The sequence below is a fragment of the Macrobrachium rosenbergii genome, chromosome 1, assembly GCF_040412425.1.
Source record: "Macrobrachium rosenbergii isolate ZJJX-2024 chromosome 1, ASM4041242v1, whole genome shotgun sequence".
NCBI classification, from domain to species: domain Eukaryota; kingdom Metazoa; phylum Arthropoda; class Malacostraca; order Decapoda; family Palaemonidae; genus Macrobrachium; species Macrobrachium rosenbergii.
This window is the reverse complement of record NC_089741.1, coordinates 20816499-20833360: the sequence shown is the minus strand read 5'-3', so window position 1 is coordinate 20833360 and position 16862 is coordinate 20816499. Positions and strand designations below refer to the sequence as shown.

At 39.6% G+C, this 16862-nt stretch overlaps 1 long non-coding RNA gene across 1 annotated transcript in view; it reads left to right on the top strand.

Moving 5' to 3' along the window:
- Window positions 1-16862, top strand: part of LOC136839935 (uncharacterized) — a 36076-nt gene that overhangs the window by 18522 nt on the left and 692 nt on the right. Inside the window, exons 2-4 of the long non-coding RNA XR_010853484.1 lie at window positions 10367-10451; window positions 10813-10928; window positions 16179-16309. This is a non-coding gene — a long non-coding RNA (uncharacterized lncRNA). The remainder of the gene's footprint in view (window positions 1-10366; window positions 10452-10812; window positions 10929-16178; window positions 16310-16862) is intronic.

Genomic DNA, 16862 nt, shown 5'->3' with positions numbered 1-16862 from the left:
CTAGATCTGTACGCCTTTCCCCATTCAAGATTCTGGGAAGTCGTCAGAAAGTTTGTAGCCTCAGAAGGGACGAGAATGACTTTAATCGCTCCTTTTTGGCCTTCAGCAGAATGGTTCCCAGAGGTCATGTCTCTCGTGGTAGACTATCCAAGAACGCTTCCTTTGAGAACAGATCTTCTCAAACAACCCCACTTCGAGAGGTACCACAAAAACCTTCCCGCTCTGAGTCTAACTGCATACAGACTATCGAGAAGTTGCTCAGAGCGAGAGGTTTTTCTAGACCAGTGGCTAAGGCGATCGCTAACGCCAGGAGAGCCTCTTCCAGCGCAGTGTACCAGTCCAAGTGGATCATTTTCAGGAGGTGGTGTAAACTTAAGGGAATTTCCTCCACCACGACCTCTCTTTCCCAGATAGCGGACTTCCTTTTATATCTGAGAAAGGATTTGAACCTGGCAGTCCCTACCATCAAAGGCTATAGGAGTATGCTGTCAACGGTCTTCAGGCATAGAGGCCTGAACTTATCGGACAATAAAGACCTTCATGATCTTCTTAGGTCTTTTGAGACGTCTAAGGTAGCCTCCCCTAAGTTACCTTCGTGGAATTTAGATGTAGTTCTAAAATTCCTGATGTCGAAGAGGTTTGAACCTTTAAATTCTGCTTCCTTCAGAGATGTAACAAAGAAAGCTATTTTCCTAACTGCTCTGGCGACGGCGAAGAGAGTTAGTGAACTTCAAGCGTTCAGCAAGATTATAGGTTTCAGAGGCCCTGATGCTGTCTGTTCTCTGAGCCCTATTTTTCTTGCTAAGAATGAGAACCCGTCTTTCCCTTGGCCCAGGTCCATTGAAATTAAGGGCTTGACGGACATCACTGGACAAGAACCTGAGAGAACCCTGTGTCCTGTCAGGGCTCTAAAATTTTATTTGCAGAGGACCCAGAATTGTAGAGGTCCTTCTAGCAATCTCTGGTGCTCCGTTAAGAGGCCTGATTTACCTCTCTCGAAAAATGCCCTGGCGTTCTTTCTACGAAGCACCATCATAGACGCCCATTCCAGTGTGCTAGACGAAGACTTGAGAACTTTGAAGGTTAAGGCTCACGAAGTGAGAGCCATTGCTACCTCAGTGGCCTTCCAGAAAAACCAGTCTCTCAATGACATTCTGGGTGCCACTTTTTGGCGAAGCAATTCGGTCTTTGCTTCTCATTATCTCACAGAAGTGAAGACGTCCTATGAGAATTGCTGTGCGCTGGGGCCTTACGTTTCCGCAAATACGATCTTGGGAACAGAAAGCGACTCTCATCCTCTCCTTTAGTTTTGTTTTGGTGTGTTTTTAATATTTTTTGTGTTGTTTTTTATGGTCGTTGGGTCTCCACCAGTGGTGGTCGCCCCAGTCCTTAGTTTATGTTAATCTTTTTTGACGTAACTAGGCTTGGTCAGGTGGTTGTTAGTTTGTCGCTTACCCTCATAGTAAGGTCATATGGTCTAGTCACATTGTGGTCTCGCCCCCGTTGACAGATCATCTAGATTCCACCAGCTCTATAGGTCTCTACCTCGCTGGAGTTTTCTAGTAAAGCAGAAGCAGGCTTGGGTGACAGTAATCACGAAGTCAGCAATGCTAACAGGTAAGGAACCAAGGCGTCAATCGCCTACATAGTTTTGTTTCCTAAATCCTATTCTGTCTCTTCCCACCTCCAATGGTGGGATTCAGCTATATATATATCTGTCAGGTAAGTGTCATGAACAAAATGATATTTTTATGATAAAATAAAGTTTGTTCATACTTACCTGGCAGATATATATAATCATAGTACCCGCCCTCCTCCCCTCAGGAGACAGTAGTTCTAGTTTCTAGAAAATCTGAATAGAAAATGGGAATGGTTCCTGATACCCGCCTCCCAGCGGCGGAATGGGTACTAACCACCTGGCCCATCTCGTGTGCCGTAAGTTTTTGAATTTCTGTCGGTCCCTTTCGGAGAATACAGCTATATATATATCTGCCAGGTAAGTATAAACAAACTTTATTTTATCATAAAAATATCATTTTTGAATACTTATCTGCAGAACTAATAGGCACCCTCCTTCCTCCCCACTTTGCTTTATGGGCCAGTCAATGCACTTGCTTAAAGAAGGAATGGCTTGGTGTTGGAGGGAGCTCCGTCACTCCCCCAGTGCTGTGGGGGGATTGGGTTGTTTTAACTGCAAACAACCGGGAACAAGCGACAGCAGTGTAATTTCAGAGAGACCAACTGGCTTGTTGCCTATTGTTTTGGGGCATAAGTTCTCATATGTATTTATATGTGGCTGTATTATATATATGCATATATATGTGTTATTTTAATGTTTATTGAATGTATAGGATTCAATACTGGTAGGTTTGTCAACCAGTTATGGGCATGCAAATATTAGCTCTGCAGATAAGTACAGGTATTCAAAAATTAATTTTAAAATTTAAAATTCATTTAAGGATAGTTACAGGGATGCATCTAATCTTCCATAATCAAACCTGTCCTGGGGTGCAGGTTCCTTAATAGGGTACCCTACCCCCCTCCTCTATGCCTGACCAGGCCTAGAACTCAACAAATTAAGAGCAAGGTACAAAAATGCATCCTAACCTAGTGGGGAAGGTTTTACTTCCATGACTTGACCTAGTGTGCTGTAACTTATAAACATGAGATTTCTTACGTCTTTCACCTCATTTCATACTCAGGAGAAAAACCCTTAATTCTTAAACTTTTATCAAATGTAACAGGCTCCACTGATATTCCAGATTGTATGTATGTAGCATAACATTTAGAACAAATATGGCCCATTGTCATTTTATTTATATTGGATGCTGTTAAGGTGTCTGCACAGGGAGAGATAATAGTTGTCATATTTCTTCTTTACATCAAGAAGAAAGGTTTTAGCTTACTCGTTGTTATAATCAACATTAACATAAACTGCCTGTCTCTTTTGTTTCCCACACATCCCCCCCCCCCACAAGACTGTAATGGAAATCTCGGGGGAGATTTGCATGGTCGTTGGGAACACGAAAAACTACATTTAACCAGTAGCAATTGTTAAATCTAAACATTCAGAGAAATGTGCGGCTACTTAATACTGTATGTAAGATTTCATTAAATAACTAAAGAAATCTCCTCAAAGAAGATACTGTAAAAGGTTTTTTAACTTGTGCATCTCATAATGTAACTTCATCTGGGACAACCCACTTGCCATGATGGGACGTCATATGTTTTACTCAATGAATTCTACTTTTATCCAGGATGCTATGTCCTGGCATGAGTGTAATCTGTAACACAGTTATCCTGAATTTTTGAGGGGAGAGCATTCACCTTGGAACCCCTCTACACTGTAAAGTTTTCCCAGGTATGCAACCATGTCCTTAGGCCTACATGATTTTCAGAAAAGGCCCTTCTTGCTTGCATTAAGTGTTTGAGGACATGCATTTAAGAAGGACAGGCATTTAAGAAAAGTACTCTGACGTACTAAACTAAATTGCAGAACTGCACTCTGATAAGGATGACTGAAAATCCTTAACTGAAAATCTGGCTTGTTCTGTCTTGTAGTAATGCTATTTTATATAAGTATCTTACCAAGTAATTACATAGCATATGTTTCTAACTCGCACGGCAGCTAAAATTTGAAATTTGTGGTAGCATTCTATTGTTTTAGTGTAGGTGACAAGGCCCTGCCCACTTTTGGGGAAGCATATGGTACAGCACAGCTGAAGAGGTCAATTTGTTTCTGGCGGTTAACGATCAAGCAGCTTTGATTTGAATTTGGTTGCCGGATGGTTCTTCTTAGTCTCCATTTGGTGATGTATTCATTGATTTTGGTAGGTCTTGTGCTATTTTCAGATAGCTTAGATTATTTTAGACCTATTATTCACGGTTTATGACTTTTTTTTCCCGACGATGTCTGACACTAGTGCTTCTAATAATCGGTTTTGCAGCAAAGGCTGCAAACTAGGTTGACAAAAACATCATATGATTCCCACACAATCTATAGCAATTGTAGGAGGTAGACTTGTTCGTTTGGCTTGTCTTGTACTGAATGCAGGGACTGGGATCAGGGGAGGTGGAAAACCTTAAAATCTCATTTAGACAAGTTAGAGACAGAAAAAGGAAGGCAACTGTTAGAGCTGAAGCAAGGAACATAGCTAGCCTAGAGTGTACTCCTAAATCAGGTGTAGGTGATTTACCTGTTCTGTCTTCTACCTCTACTGTTTTTTCCCCCTTAACTAGCCCTCTAACCATTCAACCTACTCCTTCACCTGGCCCCCATGCATCCGACCCTAACACCATTGCCCGCCTCAAATCACGTGTTGATCAGAAGTTTGGTCTCATAGTTAATACTATGGAACAATTAAGTGTCTCAGTGAAAGTCCTTATGGACCAAGTTAGTGCTAAAAGTGCAAGTGAAGCGTTAGCAGAGGAGGTAGCTACTCGTCCCACTGGCGCTCCTAGACAAAGGTCACTGTCTAACTCTCATGCACCAAGGAGGAGGGATACTAGTAGTCCAAGGTAGGTCGGTGGGTTTTGCCCATGGGTAGGCACCCCCTCAACATAAATATATGATGAAAAGGTAGTCATAAGAGGCATAGAGAAACTGTGCAAATTAAATGAATTAGACACAGCTAAAGTATTATATTCATCAGTACTACTCCTACAGAAGGGGTCCTATCTCATTATGATAATAGTAATAATAATTATGTGGGGTTTTGGGCCTCATCCTTGAAGTTCTTGGGCCCTCTCCAGGCCTGCTTCCCCAAGCCTGACAGGATACCTGCCTTCCTCTGAGGAAGCAACCTTTGGGTCTGACCCTTCCTTTCAAGGCTGCCCTCAAGAGAATGGCAAGCCTTTGGAGCTTTTGCGCCTCATCCTTGAAGTTCTTGGGCCCTCTCCAGGCCTGCTTCCCCAGCCTGGCAGGATACCTGCCTTCCTCCAAGGAAGCAGCCTCTGGGTCAGACCCTTCCTTTAAAGGCTGCCGTCAAGAGACTGGCAAGCCTTGGGGGCTTTTGGGCCTCATCCTTGAAGTTCTTGGGCCCCCTCCAGGCCCTCTTCCCCAGCCTGGTAGGATACCTGCCTTCCTCCGAGGAAGCAGCCTCTGGGTCGGGCCCACCCTTGAAGTTCTTGGGCCCTCTCCAGGCCTGCTTCCCCCAGCCTGACAGGATACCTGCCTTCCTCCGAGGAAGCAACCTCTGGGTCGGCCCCTTCCCTTCAAGGCTGCCCTCAAGAGACTGGTGAGCCTTGGGGGCTTTTGGGCCTCATCCTTGAAGTTCTTGGGCCCTCTTCAACCTGGCAAGATACCTGCCTTCCTCCAAGGAAGCTTCCTCTGGGTCGGACCCTTCCTTTCAAGGCTGCCGTCAAGAGACTGGTGAGCCGTGGGGGCTTTTGGGCCTCGTTCTTGAAGTTCTTGAGCCCACTCCAGGCCCACTTCCCCAGCCTGGCAGGATACCTGCCTTCCTCTGAGGAAGCAGCCTCTAGGTTGGACTCTTCCCTTCAAAGCTGCCCACAAGAGACTGGCGAGCCTTGGGGGCTTTTGGGGCCCATCCTTGAGGGGCTTGGGGCCCTCTCCAGGCCTGCTTCCCCAGCTTGGCAGGATACCTGCCTTCCTCCAAGGAAGCAGCCTCTGGGTTGGACCCTTCCCTTCACCATACTCTTTGCTTTCTCTTACCCAGCTTTTCAAATATGACACTTGCTTTCTCGGAAAGCTTCCAGACGATTTGAAGCATCTCAGAGATTTGTCCTGGAGACTGGAGTTCGGCGCATGCGTGAAGGGCATTTCTCACATTCTTCCAGATGAAGACTGAAGGACTCCTAAATGTCTTCAGGGAAAATCCTGATGGTTTTAGATCATTTTGATGTGCATTAACCATTACTTCGAGTTCTTTTTCTGACACAAAACAGTTTCTTTACTTTAATGATTCTTCTATAATTGTGGGATTCCATCTTACTGATATATATATATATAGATATCTTTCGATGATAAGAGAAGTCTTCTGGGTATTCTTAGAGATGTCTTCACAACTCCAGGATCCTTTGAAGCAGTCTTTAGCTCCTGAAGCATTCCTGGAGAATCCAATTGGCATTTCCAAAGGCTTCAGTGCCTGGAGATCATCTTGAAGCCTTTGAAAGCCTCCAGAATTCATCTCCAAGAACATAGGCTTACTCATCTCCAAAAATGCGGGCTTCCTCCAAAGAAATCTTCGAAGTCCTTCGTCTCCAATTTCTTCTTCATAAAACTCTTTAGTATTGTGCAAGAAATCCAAAGGCTACAGAGCCTGGAGATGTCTTGAAGCCTTCAGAAACCTCTGGAATTCCCAGAAACCTTCAGAATTCCTAGATTCCCTACTGTCACCCCAGGGATGATAAGAATGATCCATACAAGATCCACTTGGAACATGAAGGGTATAGCCTATACTTGAAGTTGCGATCTCTATACCAGTACTACAGAGTTCGGTGGTCTTCCACCATGGCAGCGCTGCCATCCTTTAAGGTCTGGTAAGTAAGTATACCTTAGTTTTACCAGACCACTGAGCTGCTTAACAGCTCTCCTAGGGCTGGCCCGAAGGATTAGACTTATTTTACGTGGCTAAGAACCAATTGGTTACTTAGCAACGGGACCTACAGCTTATTGTGGAATCCGAACCACAGTATAGCGAGAAATGAATTTCTATCACCAGAAATAAATTCCTCTAACTCTTGTTAATGTTTAATAGTTAATGTCTAGTGAATGTTTGAGTAAATGTCTAGTGAATGTTTGAGTAAATGTCTAGTGAATGTTTAGTTTAGTGTTTAGTGAGTATAAGTGAAAGTTTAGTGTGTAAGTATTCAGTGAATGTCTAGTTTGTATATAGGGTTTAGTGAATGTTGAATGTTTAAGTATTCAGTGAATGTTTAGTGTTTAGGGCTTAGTGAATGTTTAGTGTTTAGGGCTTAGTGAATGTTTAGTGTTTAGGGTTTAGTGAATGTTTTGTGAATTATAGTGAGTGTTTAGTGTTTTTAAGTATTCAGTGAATGTTTAGCGAGTGTTTAGGGTTTAGTGAATGTTTAGAATGTAAATGATTAGTTAGGGTTTAGTGAAGGTTTAGTGCATGTTAGTGTTTAGTGAATGCTTGGTGTGTAAGCATTTAATGAGTGTTTAGTGTGTGTTTAGAGAATGCTTAGGGTTTAGTAAATGTTAAGTGTGTAAGTATTCACTGAATGTTTAGGGAGTTTTTAGGGTTTAGTGAGTGTTTAGTGTATAGTGAATGTTTACAGAGTTTGTTGTACAGTAAGTGTTCAGTGAGTGCTTAGTGTTATGGAGACAGAGTATAGTAAGTGTTTAGTGAGTGAGTGGGTGTATAGTAAGTGTGTGTGTTTAGTGTGAGTATAGTAAATGTGAGTGGTTAGTGAGTGTAAGTGTATTGTGAATGTTATTGTTTAGTGATTGTACATTACCTGTATTGTATAGTTAGTGTTTAGTGACTGTATGCAAAGAAACTCTTGTAATTCATAGGAACCATTTACGCTAAACACTGCTTAGATCCAAGAGCAGATTCGTAGGCCTTGACCACAATGGTTGGAGTGCTTAGGCCAACCAAAGCACTCAAGAAGTAGTAATAATAATGATGATGAGAATCATCATCATCGTCATAATAATACTCAAATATAATAACAGTAACAATAATAATAATAAAAATAATAGTAATAAAGTATAGTACAAGCTGGACTGAGACCTTCAGTAGGGCTGCCCGAGGTCACACACTTGGCAGGGAGATCGTCACTCCGGTGACTGATGCTCCATGGTGTAGACCCCAGGCTTCTTCCAGGATCTACCAAGTGAAGTGGGCAGTATTCTGCAACTGGTGCAGAAGAAATAACATCTCTTCTGAAACAGCTGTGGTGGACATTGTGTATTTCCTACTTTTCTTGAGGACTGACAGAGGTTTGTCTTTGTCAACCATCAAGGGATACAGAGCCATGCTGGGCTCTCTCTTTCGACTCAGAGGCCTGGATCTGGGATCAAATCAGGACATCAGCGACTTAAGTCCTTTGACACTACCAAGGAGAGCAAGAACATCTCAGTTGCCTGGAATTTAGACATGATCCTCAAGTGGTTATCAGGCCCTCCTTTTGAACCCCTTCGCACAATTTCCTTAAAGAGACCTAACAAGGAGAACTCTATTTCTTGTTGCTTTGGCTACTGCCAAGAGAGTCGGCAAACTGCAGGCCGTTGATAAGAGAACCTGCTTCTCACAGGAAGATGCCGTCTTCTCTTTTACGTTGGGCTTCCTTGCCAAGAACGAGACCCCTTCCATGCCATGGCCTCATTCTTTTGTCATCAGGAATTTTATTTAAATCCTTGGACCACAGGAGGAGGAGAGAACACTTTGGCCCTTAAGGGCGCTGAAGTACTACCAACATAAATTAGAACCGAGAGGATCAGAGGTCCCTCTAGTAAGCTCTGGTGTTCTGTGAAGAACCATTCCAGACCTCGTCTCAAGAACGCAATGTTGTTCTTTTTAAGATATGTCATCCTGGAGTGTGACTCCAGAATTCAGGAGTTTAACAGTGTTGAAAGTCAAAGCCCACGAAATTAGAGCTGTCGCCACCTTGTTGGCTTTTAAACGTGTCTTTATCTGCGATTCTCCTATCAACTTTTTGGAAGTGTAAGTCAGTGCTTGCAACCCATTATTAACGGGAAGTGGAGACTATTTTTGAAAGCTGCGGTACCCTTGGTCCATTGTCTGTGGCTGGCATGGTATTGGGGGAGGAAGTATAGGAGTTTTGCTCATATTCTACCTCTTTCACCTTTATATAGGCTGTCAAGTTCTTTAGGGAGCCTAGGGGTACTATGTACCTGGGGTACCCACCAGTCTTTTGTATTGGATGGGTAGTGGCTTTTTAATTGTGTAGGTAACAGCATTGCCTGGTTGTCTCTCATTATGGTACTGTGCCCAGGGCAAGGGGTCACTATTAAGGTTCTGGTAGCCATTGGATGACTCCTTGAGCTGCATAACCTCCACTTATGCTTTGTAGCAGTCAGAATAGTCCTTCGCTACAAAGCTCCCACTGAAGTAGGGGCGCTCCACGGCTATACCGCAGTGCTACTATAGTTAAGATGAGCACTGACCAGAGGCAGTATTTATCTGCAGCAGCTCTCTTGACAGGTAAGAGTGCAACAAGCATTTTAACCAGTGCTAGCTATCTTTTTTTTTATTTCACTGAAAATTTTGGGATTAAAGTATGTCCATGCATCCCACTGCCTGTCAATATGGAATTCAGCTATATAGTTACTTGGTAAGTTATTTATTTAAAAATGTAATTTTTGTAATGAAATAAAGTTTTTATATATGCTTACCAATTAATTACAAAATTAGAGCCCTCCCTCCTCCCCTTTCACAGACATTGAGGGCACAAATGAATTGAGCTCTTCAGCTGTTGTACCTATGCTTCCCCCAAAATTGGGCAGGACCTTGTCAACTACACTTAAAACAATAGAACGCAATGCCACGCAATTTAGAAACATAGGCTATGTAATTACTTAGTAAGTATAGGCTATGTAATTACTTGGTAAGTATATACAAAACTTTATTTTATTATAAAAATGTCTTTACATACTCCAGCCCCAAATGGGGCTGGTGGTTTTGGAGTACCTGTACAGTAGTTTATTTTTGAAATGTCCATTACAAAGGTGCCAAAGGTGGAAGCAATAACCAAAATAGATTAACAACATTCATGATGTGCTCTATTTTCATAAACTCAAGAACATGTTATGCCATCTGCCTTGGCTACTGTCATTAATGAATTACTAAATTTGTTTTGATTCATCATTAGTAACTTGACTCATATGCTGGTGAGGTATTTGATGGTTACAGTATACTGAGAATTCTTTGTTAACATGAGATTTGAAAGTTTTTCAAGTTTACAAACTTAATGTCATATCAATATTAAGTTTTTAGTACCCACTAATGATGTGCTATGATTAAATTGATTGCTATACACAAATTGCAAGTTGGTTGTTAAGTTATAGAGGGGCACTGAACTCTACCCAGTACATTATTTAAAAAAAGAATCCTTAATTACTGTTATGAAGTTGGCCACAACCTATCCTTGATTAACCTCAATATGGATAGAACACCTTATAACATATACAATACTCAGTCAACCCAAAGAGGTTTAAACCACCCATGGTAATCCAACGTTGTTAGACTACAACCTATTCTTGAGTGGCTTTACTCATGTTTCAGAATGATCCCATCCCATTTTGACATTTGCATATTTTTTATTTCAATTCTTAAATGGTATGCTGTTGAGTTGGAAAAATGGTGTTTATAACAGAACAGGGAATTAAAAGTATTTTAAAATTACTTTTTTTTTTTTTCAGGACTGTATGGCATGAGTCCAGTGCCTGTATGAGATCATCTTGGCAGTTGCATGTGAAGCACATCAACTGTGTGCATAGTTTTGAGGTACAGTTTTAAATTGTTTTTCAGCTTAATTGATATGTTGGAAAGAAAATACTCCCTGAAACAATTGCATTACGTCACAGGACAAGCATTTTCCTCTTTTTTTATAACGTTTGCAACATTATTAAACATCATTAAGTGGTTGTTGAATAAGTATTATTGTAAAGGAGAGCAAATATTTGAAAATTACTTTGACATAGATGGAACTAGGAACTAAATACTGTACCATATCTCTTGCAGGCATGAATGCTTACTGCTTGTACAAGCCATAACCTTGTATTTCCCACTGATAACCAACATGTTGGGCAGTGGAAGCTGTTGTTTTTGAAGACTGGTCGTGTGAATGACGAGGCCTCTTTTTCAGATGTGCTTGTATTGTAGTGGTACATCCACCTGCCAAGAGGGTGGGAAAAGGTGCTTGGCCTATAAGACTATTCTTAAAAAAAGCTGATCCCAGTGCACAGCATCATGTCAGATTTGGTAAGTGTTAAAATAATCTGTACTGTATTTCCTGTGGGTACCCAACTTTAAAGGCTTTGTACTGTGCATTTATCCTTGTTTACATATTGAGTAACATCTACAGTACGTTATTAATATGATCCTAGTTACCTCTAAGGGCACATATTCAAAAGATGGATGGAATAATGATAGGATTACACTGGTATAAATCAATGTACAATGTGGTTATTCATGTGTATGCTGCACATTGAACTGTACTATTTTTCCCTTTTTTATTTCAAAAATTTACAAGTGTACAATACCAGTAATATAAACATACATCCAGGTTAAATTTTATTGCTGCCATACAGCTCTGTTGATCAGTACACACAGGCTCATTCCGTAGTACCCTTATACCCCATACTTCACCTGCACTACAGTTACTAATGTTTCACCCGGTGCAGTTCTGTAACATACTTGATGAAGGGGATTTACCTTTATACATTACCTCCTATTTTGTTTAAGGGTCAGACTCAGCATTAAAAAGTTTAAGATCCAATTCACAGTGAAGAACTCTGAACCTGCACTGGGACACTCAGGTCCACCTCAAATATATCACTGCAAGTTGCAAGTTATGAACGTCCTCTCACTCCACATTGAGACTGTAGTAACAGAGAGGCTTGTGCAATAAACAATTAGGCAAGTAACAGTAGAGAAACTTGTGCAGTGAGGATTTGGGCAAGTAGCAATTCAGGGCCTTGTGCAATAAACATTTAAGCAAGTGGTTATAGAGAGACCTGTGCAAAAAAGTTTTAGGCAAGTGAATCAATAACTAAAGAACTTTACAGTCAAAGAAACATTTTTATAAACAGTAATCCATCATCATTCCCAATTAGAGCTAAGTGCGTATAGTCAATAGATTTGAAAATAAAACTTCCTCCAACCATAGAATTTTCTCCTTTGGATTGTGGATGGGGTCTGTATTTGTGCACACTTGACCTGTCCATCCAAAAATTTATACTCATGAATATCAAAAACAGGGCATACAAGATGTGAAGGCCCACATTACACAATGTGTGTGCGTGTAAGTGGTCCCAAATTGCCATATGGTGTAGGATTTGTTCCACCATCCTGTAATGAAAATGGCTTTCATGGCAATACTTGTATGCATTACAGTTGTCTATTTTGTTGAAAATATGCCTCCACAGACAATAGCAATTTCGAGTGACTCGGGAGGTGCTTTAGAAGCCATTCAAAATTATCCTCCCAAAAATCTCTCTTGTTCCCTAAGGGAACTCATTTGATGCTCTGAAACTTTGGCTTGAGTGCTCAGGTGACGAGACAGTTTCTTACAGGATGTTATAAATGCCCCCCCCCCCCAAAAAAAAGCGAGAGAGAGAGACTAGAGAGCTGTTATTTAAAGTAAGATCTGGTGAACTGCGATTCTGTCAGGGAATTAGAGAGTAGCACTAATTAAACCTGTCAGAAAATCAGATAAGGATGCCTTTCATAAAGCTAGTCACAGACTAATTGATCTCAAGTTGTACAGCACTTGGATGGGAATAATTTATTTTTTTTATCAATTGGGTGTGTGTACAAACAGGAGTAACCTTGATCCCCTGGTGAAACTTTCCAATCAAACCCAGCAGTGCCAAACTATTGTGGTCTCTGATTTAAGGTTTGTGGTACTCCTGAGCATATTAATATTACCAGACAACCCAACAAAGTGGGTACTGTGTCAGAGTGATCCATGAATTCAGCCGTATCTAAGAGTTACTTAAGAGTTGGCCAAGAGTAGTATCTGCAGGAAGAAGGAATCCCACAAGGGAGTACAGTGTACTCGTAACAAGTTTTGGTTTTGCTAATATCATCATCATCATGGAGTCTGTATTTCCAAGAGTTAAGAGGCTGTTTTGCTAAATGAATCATTAACTATTAAAGATGTATCAGGTTTTAACTGGGGAAGGGATGAAAATTCTTTATTCAAAATATATATATGATTCTTGATAGAAGTCCAAATTGGATTAAGGCTTGTAAACTCATCAACTTGTCAGTCCAAACAAAGCTTTAGATGTAGCCCTTATATTAGATCTTTGAGCATTTGTAGAACTTATCACCCATTAAAAGTCTGTTGGGCACAATGAGTTTCTTTAAAACTTTTAAGAGGAATTGGTTTGTGCTGTATGGAAAAAGTAAAAAAAAAAACTAAGAATCCACCTTCAGTATTCTTGGGTAATGTAACTTGGAAAGGTTTGGTACAAGATCCTCAGAGCCCTTCCAAACACAGCAGAGAAGCTAGGTGATATAATTTGGTATCAGAAAATTGGTAAAGTACATACAGTGAGCTGCCAACTGTTCCACCATGGATTATACATGTACCAGAAATTTCGTGTTGCTAGTGAGTATCAATAAAACAAATGGAGGTCAGCTCCTAATTTTTTAGAATGTGATACAAAGCAATTAGATTTTTCAGTACCAAGAGATGGAGCTGGCTGTGCTTTTGTTTTTGGAGATGAAGTTTGAGGCTAAACTTTCAGATTGTTTGTGTGTATAGCAGAGATGACAGCTGTAGCTTGTGCTTTGGATACAGCATGCCACTCAAAACAAGGGTAATTGACACCATAAATAATGTTAATTCACTGCATCCACTTATCTTCAAGACTGACATTGCTATTCCACATATTTTGTCAGCAAATATCCATGTTTCTGCCAAGTTCCACCCCATGTTGGGATTCAGGAAATTGAGGAGGTTGACAAGTATGCAACGAATGTTTCTCATAATGTATATCAAGTAAATCCAGTTCCCAGTAGCATATGAAATGACTTCTAAGGTCATATATTTTAAGGAAATGGTAAGAGAGATGGTCATCCTCCAAGATAGGAGTGAAATTGTTTTGAGACACTTGAAGATTGAGCATTACCTTCATACCCCATCAGTATATTTTTGTAAGGTAGCTGTGCCCCTGAGTTTGTTCATTTTGATGAGCATCAGCTGAGCATCCTCTTGAGCATTGCTTCAAGTATAGTTAGTTAGTTATAAATGATTTGTTTAACCAGACCTCTGAACTCTTTTAGGGTTCTTCTCGGGCTGGGTTCAAGTATAGTGACCAGTAGCAGAGATTCTAGCTGGATTGAAAGTCCTTGTTTTAAATTGCAGATGGTGATGATGCAGACTTTCTTACACTTGCCAGTTTCACCAGTTTTTATGAATATAAAGATTAAAAGATGATTACTTCCATAATTATTTTGTAAAATTTATTTTCTTATATCTCATTTACCTTTTTTTTTTTTTTTTTTTTTTTTTTTTCCCCATATAACCACTGATAGAGTATGAGTACTTTATTGATTTTAAAAGTGTTCATCCTTTCACAATATATTCAATCCTTGGGGGTCTCAATGCTTGGGGTCTCTCCAATTCCATCCATTCATCCACTAATTATGAGAGCCTGTTTATTTAGAAGTATTGAAATATGTTTGGTTCCTGGTCATATATGCATTAATGAAATGATAGGGCAGTCAAAGCTGTAATCAGTGACTAGATAAAATATATTGTACCTGTTCCTGTCGGTGAATTGTAACATACTGAGCCCATCATCTATATTAAATCGCAGTAATTGTGGAATGTGACTGCCAAATCACAACGGGTTGAAAAGTCTGTCGGACTGTGATGGTGTTCATCCCAAAAAGTATGCCAGACTGAAGTAATATCCCATCCTTTATTTGGTCACACTCACGATGCATGGTTGAGAGAATAGCCCACTTGAACCAGTTTCTAATTGCAGTTCAACTCTTGAATATTTCTTTAGTTTTTGTGTAACTTTCAACCAACAACGTAAATCAAATATTGGGAATACAGTAAATGTCATTAACAACTGTTGTGTAATTCTTTAATCATTGTTATTTAAATTTTTAACTGTTGTGTAAGTCTTTAATCATTATTGTTTAAATTTTTAACTGTTGTGTAAGTCTTTAATCATTATTTGATTTTAAGGAGTTGTGGTTTATTAAATCTTTCAGGCCAGCCATATGAAAGTTAAGAATTTTATCATACTCATTATAGTTAGATTAAACTATTAATATTAACCAGTTACAGTGCATGAGTCCATACAAGGCTTTACAAGGCTTGCTTGAACAGGAATAATCTTGTATTCTGGAGTCATTTCATTGGATGTTACCCACACTTAGAATTTAACATCACTAACCCAAGTGCTACACAATAAAATTGCTTTTTAATGTCTGTTGCAAAGCTATAAAGCAGGAATGTTGCAAAGTTATAAAGCAGGAAGTTTCTGAAACTCCTATACAATTACATATCCTAAGGATGTGAAAACAATACATGGACGACTTAATAATCAGAGTTAGGGTTGGTTTGTAGTCCATGGTACCTCCTTGCAGACCAGATTCCTTTGATACTGTTGTTACTTTATTAGTCAACAGTAAATACTGCACCTTGTATACCAGATCTAATTGTGATTTGTTGCTCAGCATCAGCCATGGGCAATAATTGTACGGGCTTTAGATATTTGTCAGATCATAAAAAAAAAAAGGGTAAATGTTGAGATGAATGGTGGATTGTTCTTGTAAAGTTTGGTTTTGTGGGAGTTGTATGTTGATCTTGATAACCCCCCGTAAAAACCCACTGAAAGATCAGGTTGTCCCTTACTATACAATGATTAAAAATATGTGGCCTCAGATCCCAGTGATCAGATAAGAGCTGTTGAAATCCTTCGGAATTAATGTCTGAAATATTCTCATTCACAACAGATTAAGTTTACACCACAGCTTATATGAAGCTTGTGGAAATACTGAAATAAGTTGGATCTATTCCCATATAGGCATGAAGCAGACAGAGCAGCTGTTACTGAGACCAGATTAAATGTAACCATCTCAAGTCTGTGATCATTTAGTATCTCTTAAATAACATTTAATAAAATAAAGATTGTTGGAATTGACCTGTATAACAAAAACTAAACCAGATTAGACCAATGGTTGAGATATGGCCTTCTTTGAACCAAAAAAAAATGTAACTGAAGACATTTCATCATTTAATTGGTCACAAGTGCAGTACAGTACGTAACACATTTTTTGTAAGTTCTGTGAAGTATGAAATGTGTTATACTAAATGTAGTATCCAGCACTGGTGGTAATTTGAAGAAAAGCCCCTTAGCCTAGAATTAAATAAGGTATGTTTTTGTAATGAAGAGCTTGAAAATAATTGTAATTTTAAAGGTTTGAATGCATATCTTAACTGTTTTTTTTTTTTTTTTTTTTTTTTTTTTTTTTTTTTTCCAGGTGTGATGGAGAAGAGAAAGTGCTATGTTGTAATGAAGGCTAGAGCTGATGTTCCTATTGATAGATTCAGCCCCCTTCATCAGTTTTGACTTTTTCATGAGGCAACATTGTTCATAATTTGTTGTGTGGATGTAAGTAAGATTCTCTCTCTCTCTCTCTCTCTCTCTCTCTCTCTCTCTCTCTCTCTCTCTCTCTCTCTCTCTCTCTCTCTCTCTCTCTCTCTCTCTCTCTTTACTTGGTTGGTCAGTGTTAAATTACATAGCCAGTATTAGCTGGTCACCTTCAGTTAGTGAACCTATTTACCTCCTTTTATTAATTATTGCTTCTAGGGTCTCTTGATATATCTTTTTGTACCAGACTGCATAGGGTTGTATCAAGTTTTAAGTTCTTAGAAGGTAGAGGGATTAAATGACCTATACCACCCTTCCTTTCATCACAGCAAGGTACAGGCATGTTGTATTTAATTTAACTCAGAAGTAATTGTAAGAACTTGATAGCCAGTGGTTATTTTTATTAAACATACAGGAGAATTTTTTTTTTTTTACAGTATCTTGATCAACATCGAATTTGTTTTTAAAGGATACATAAATGGAATGTTTTATATATTCTATATATTTTTTTAATTTACCAAATAAAACCTTGTAAGCAGTTTAAATATCCAGGTAGTGTAAAGAATAGATTTTC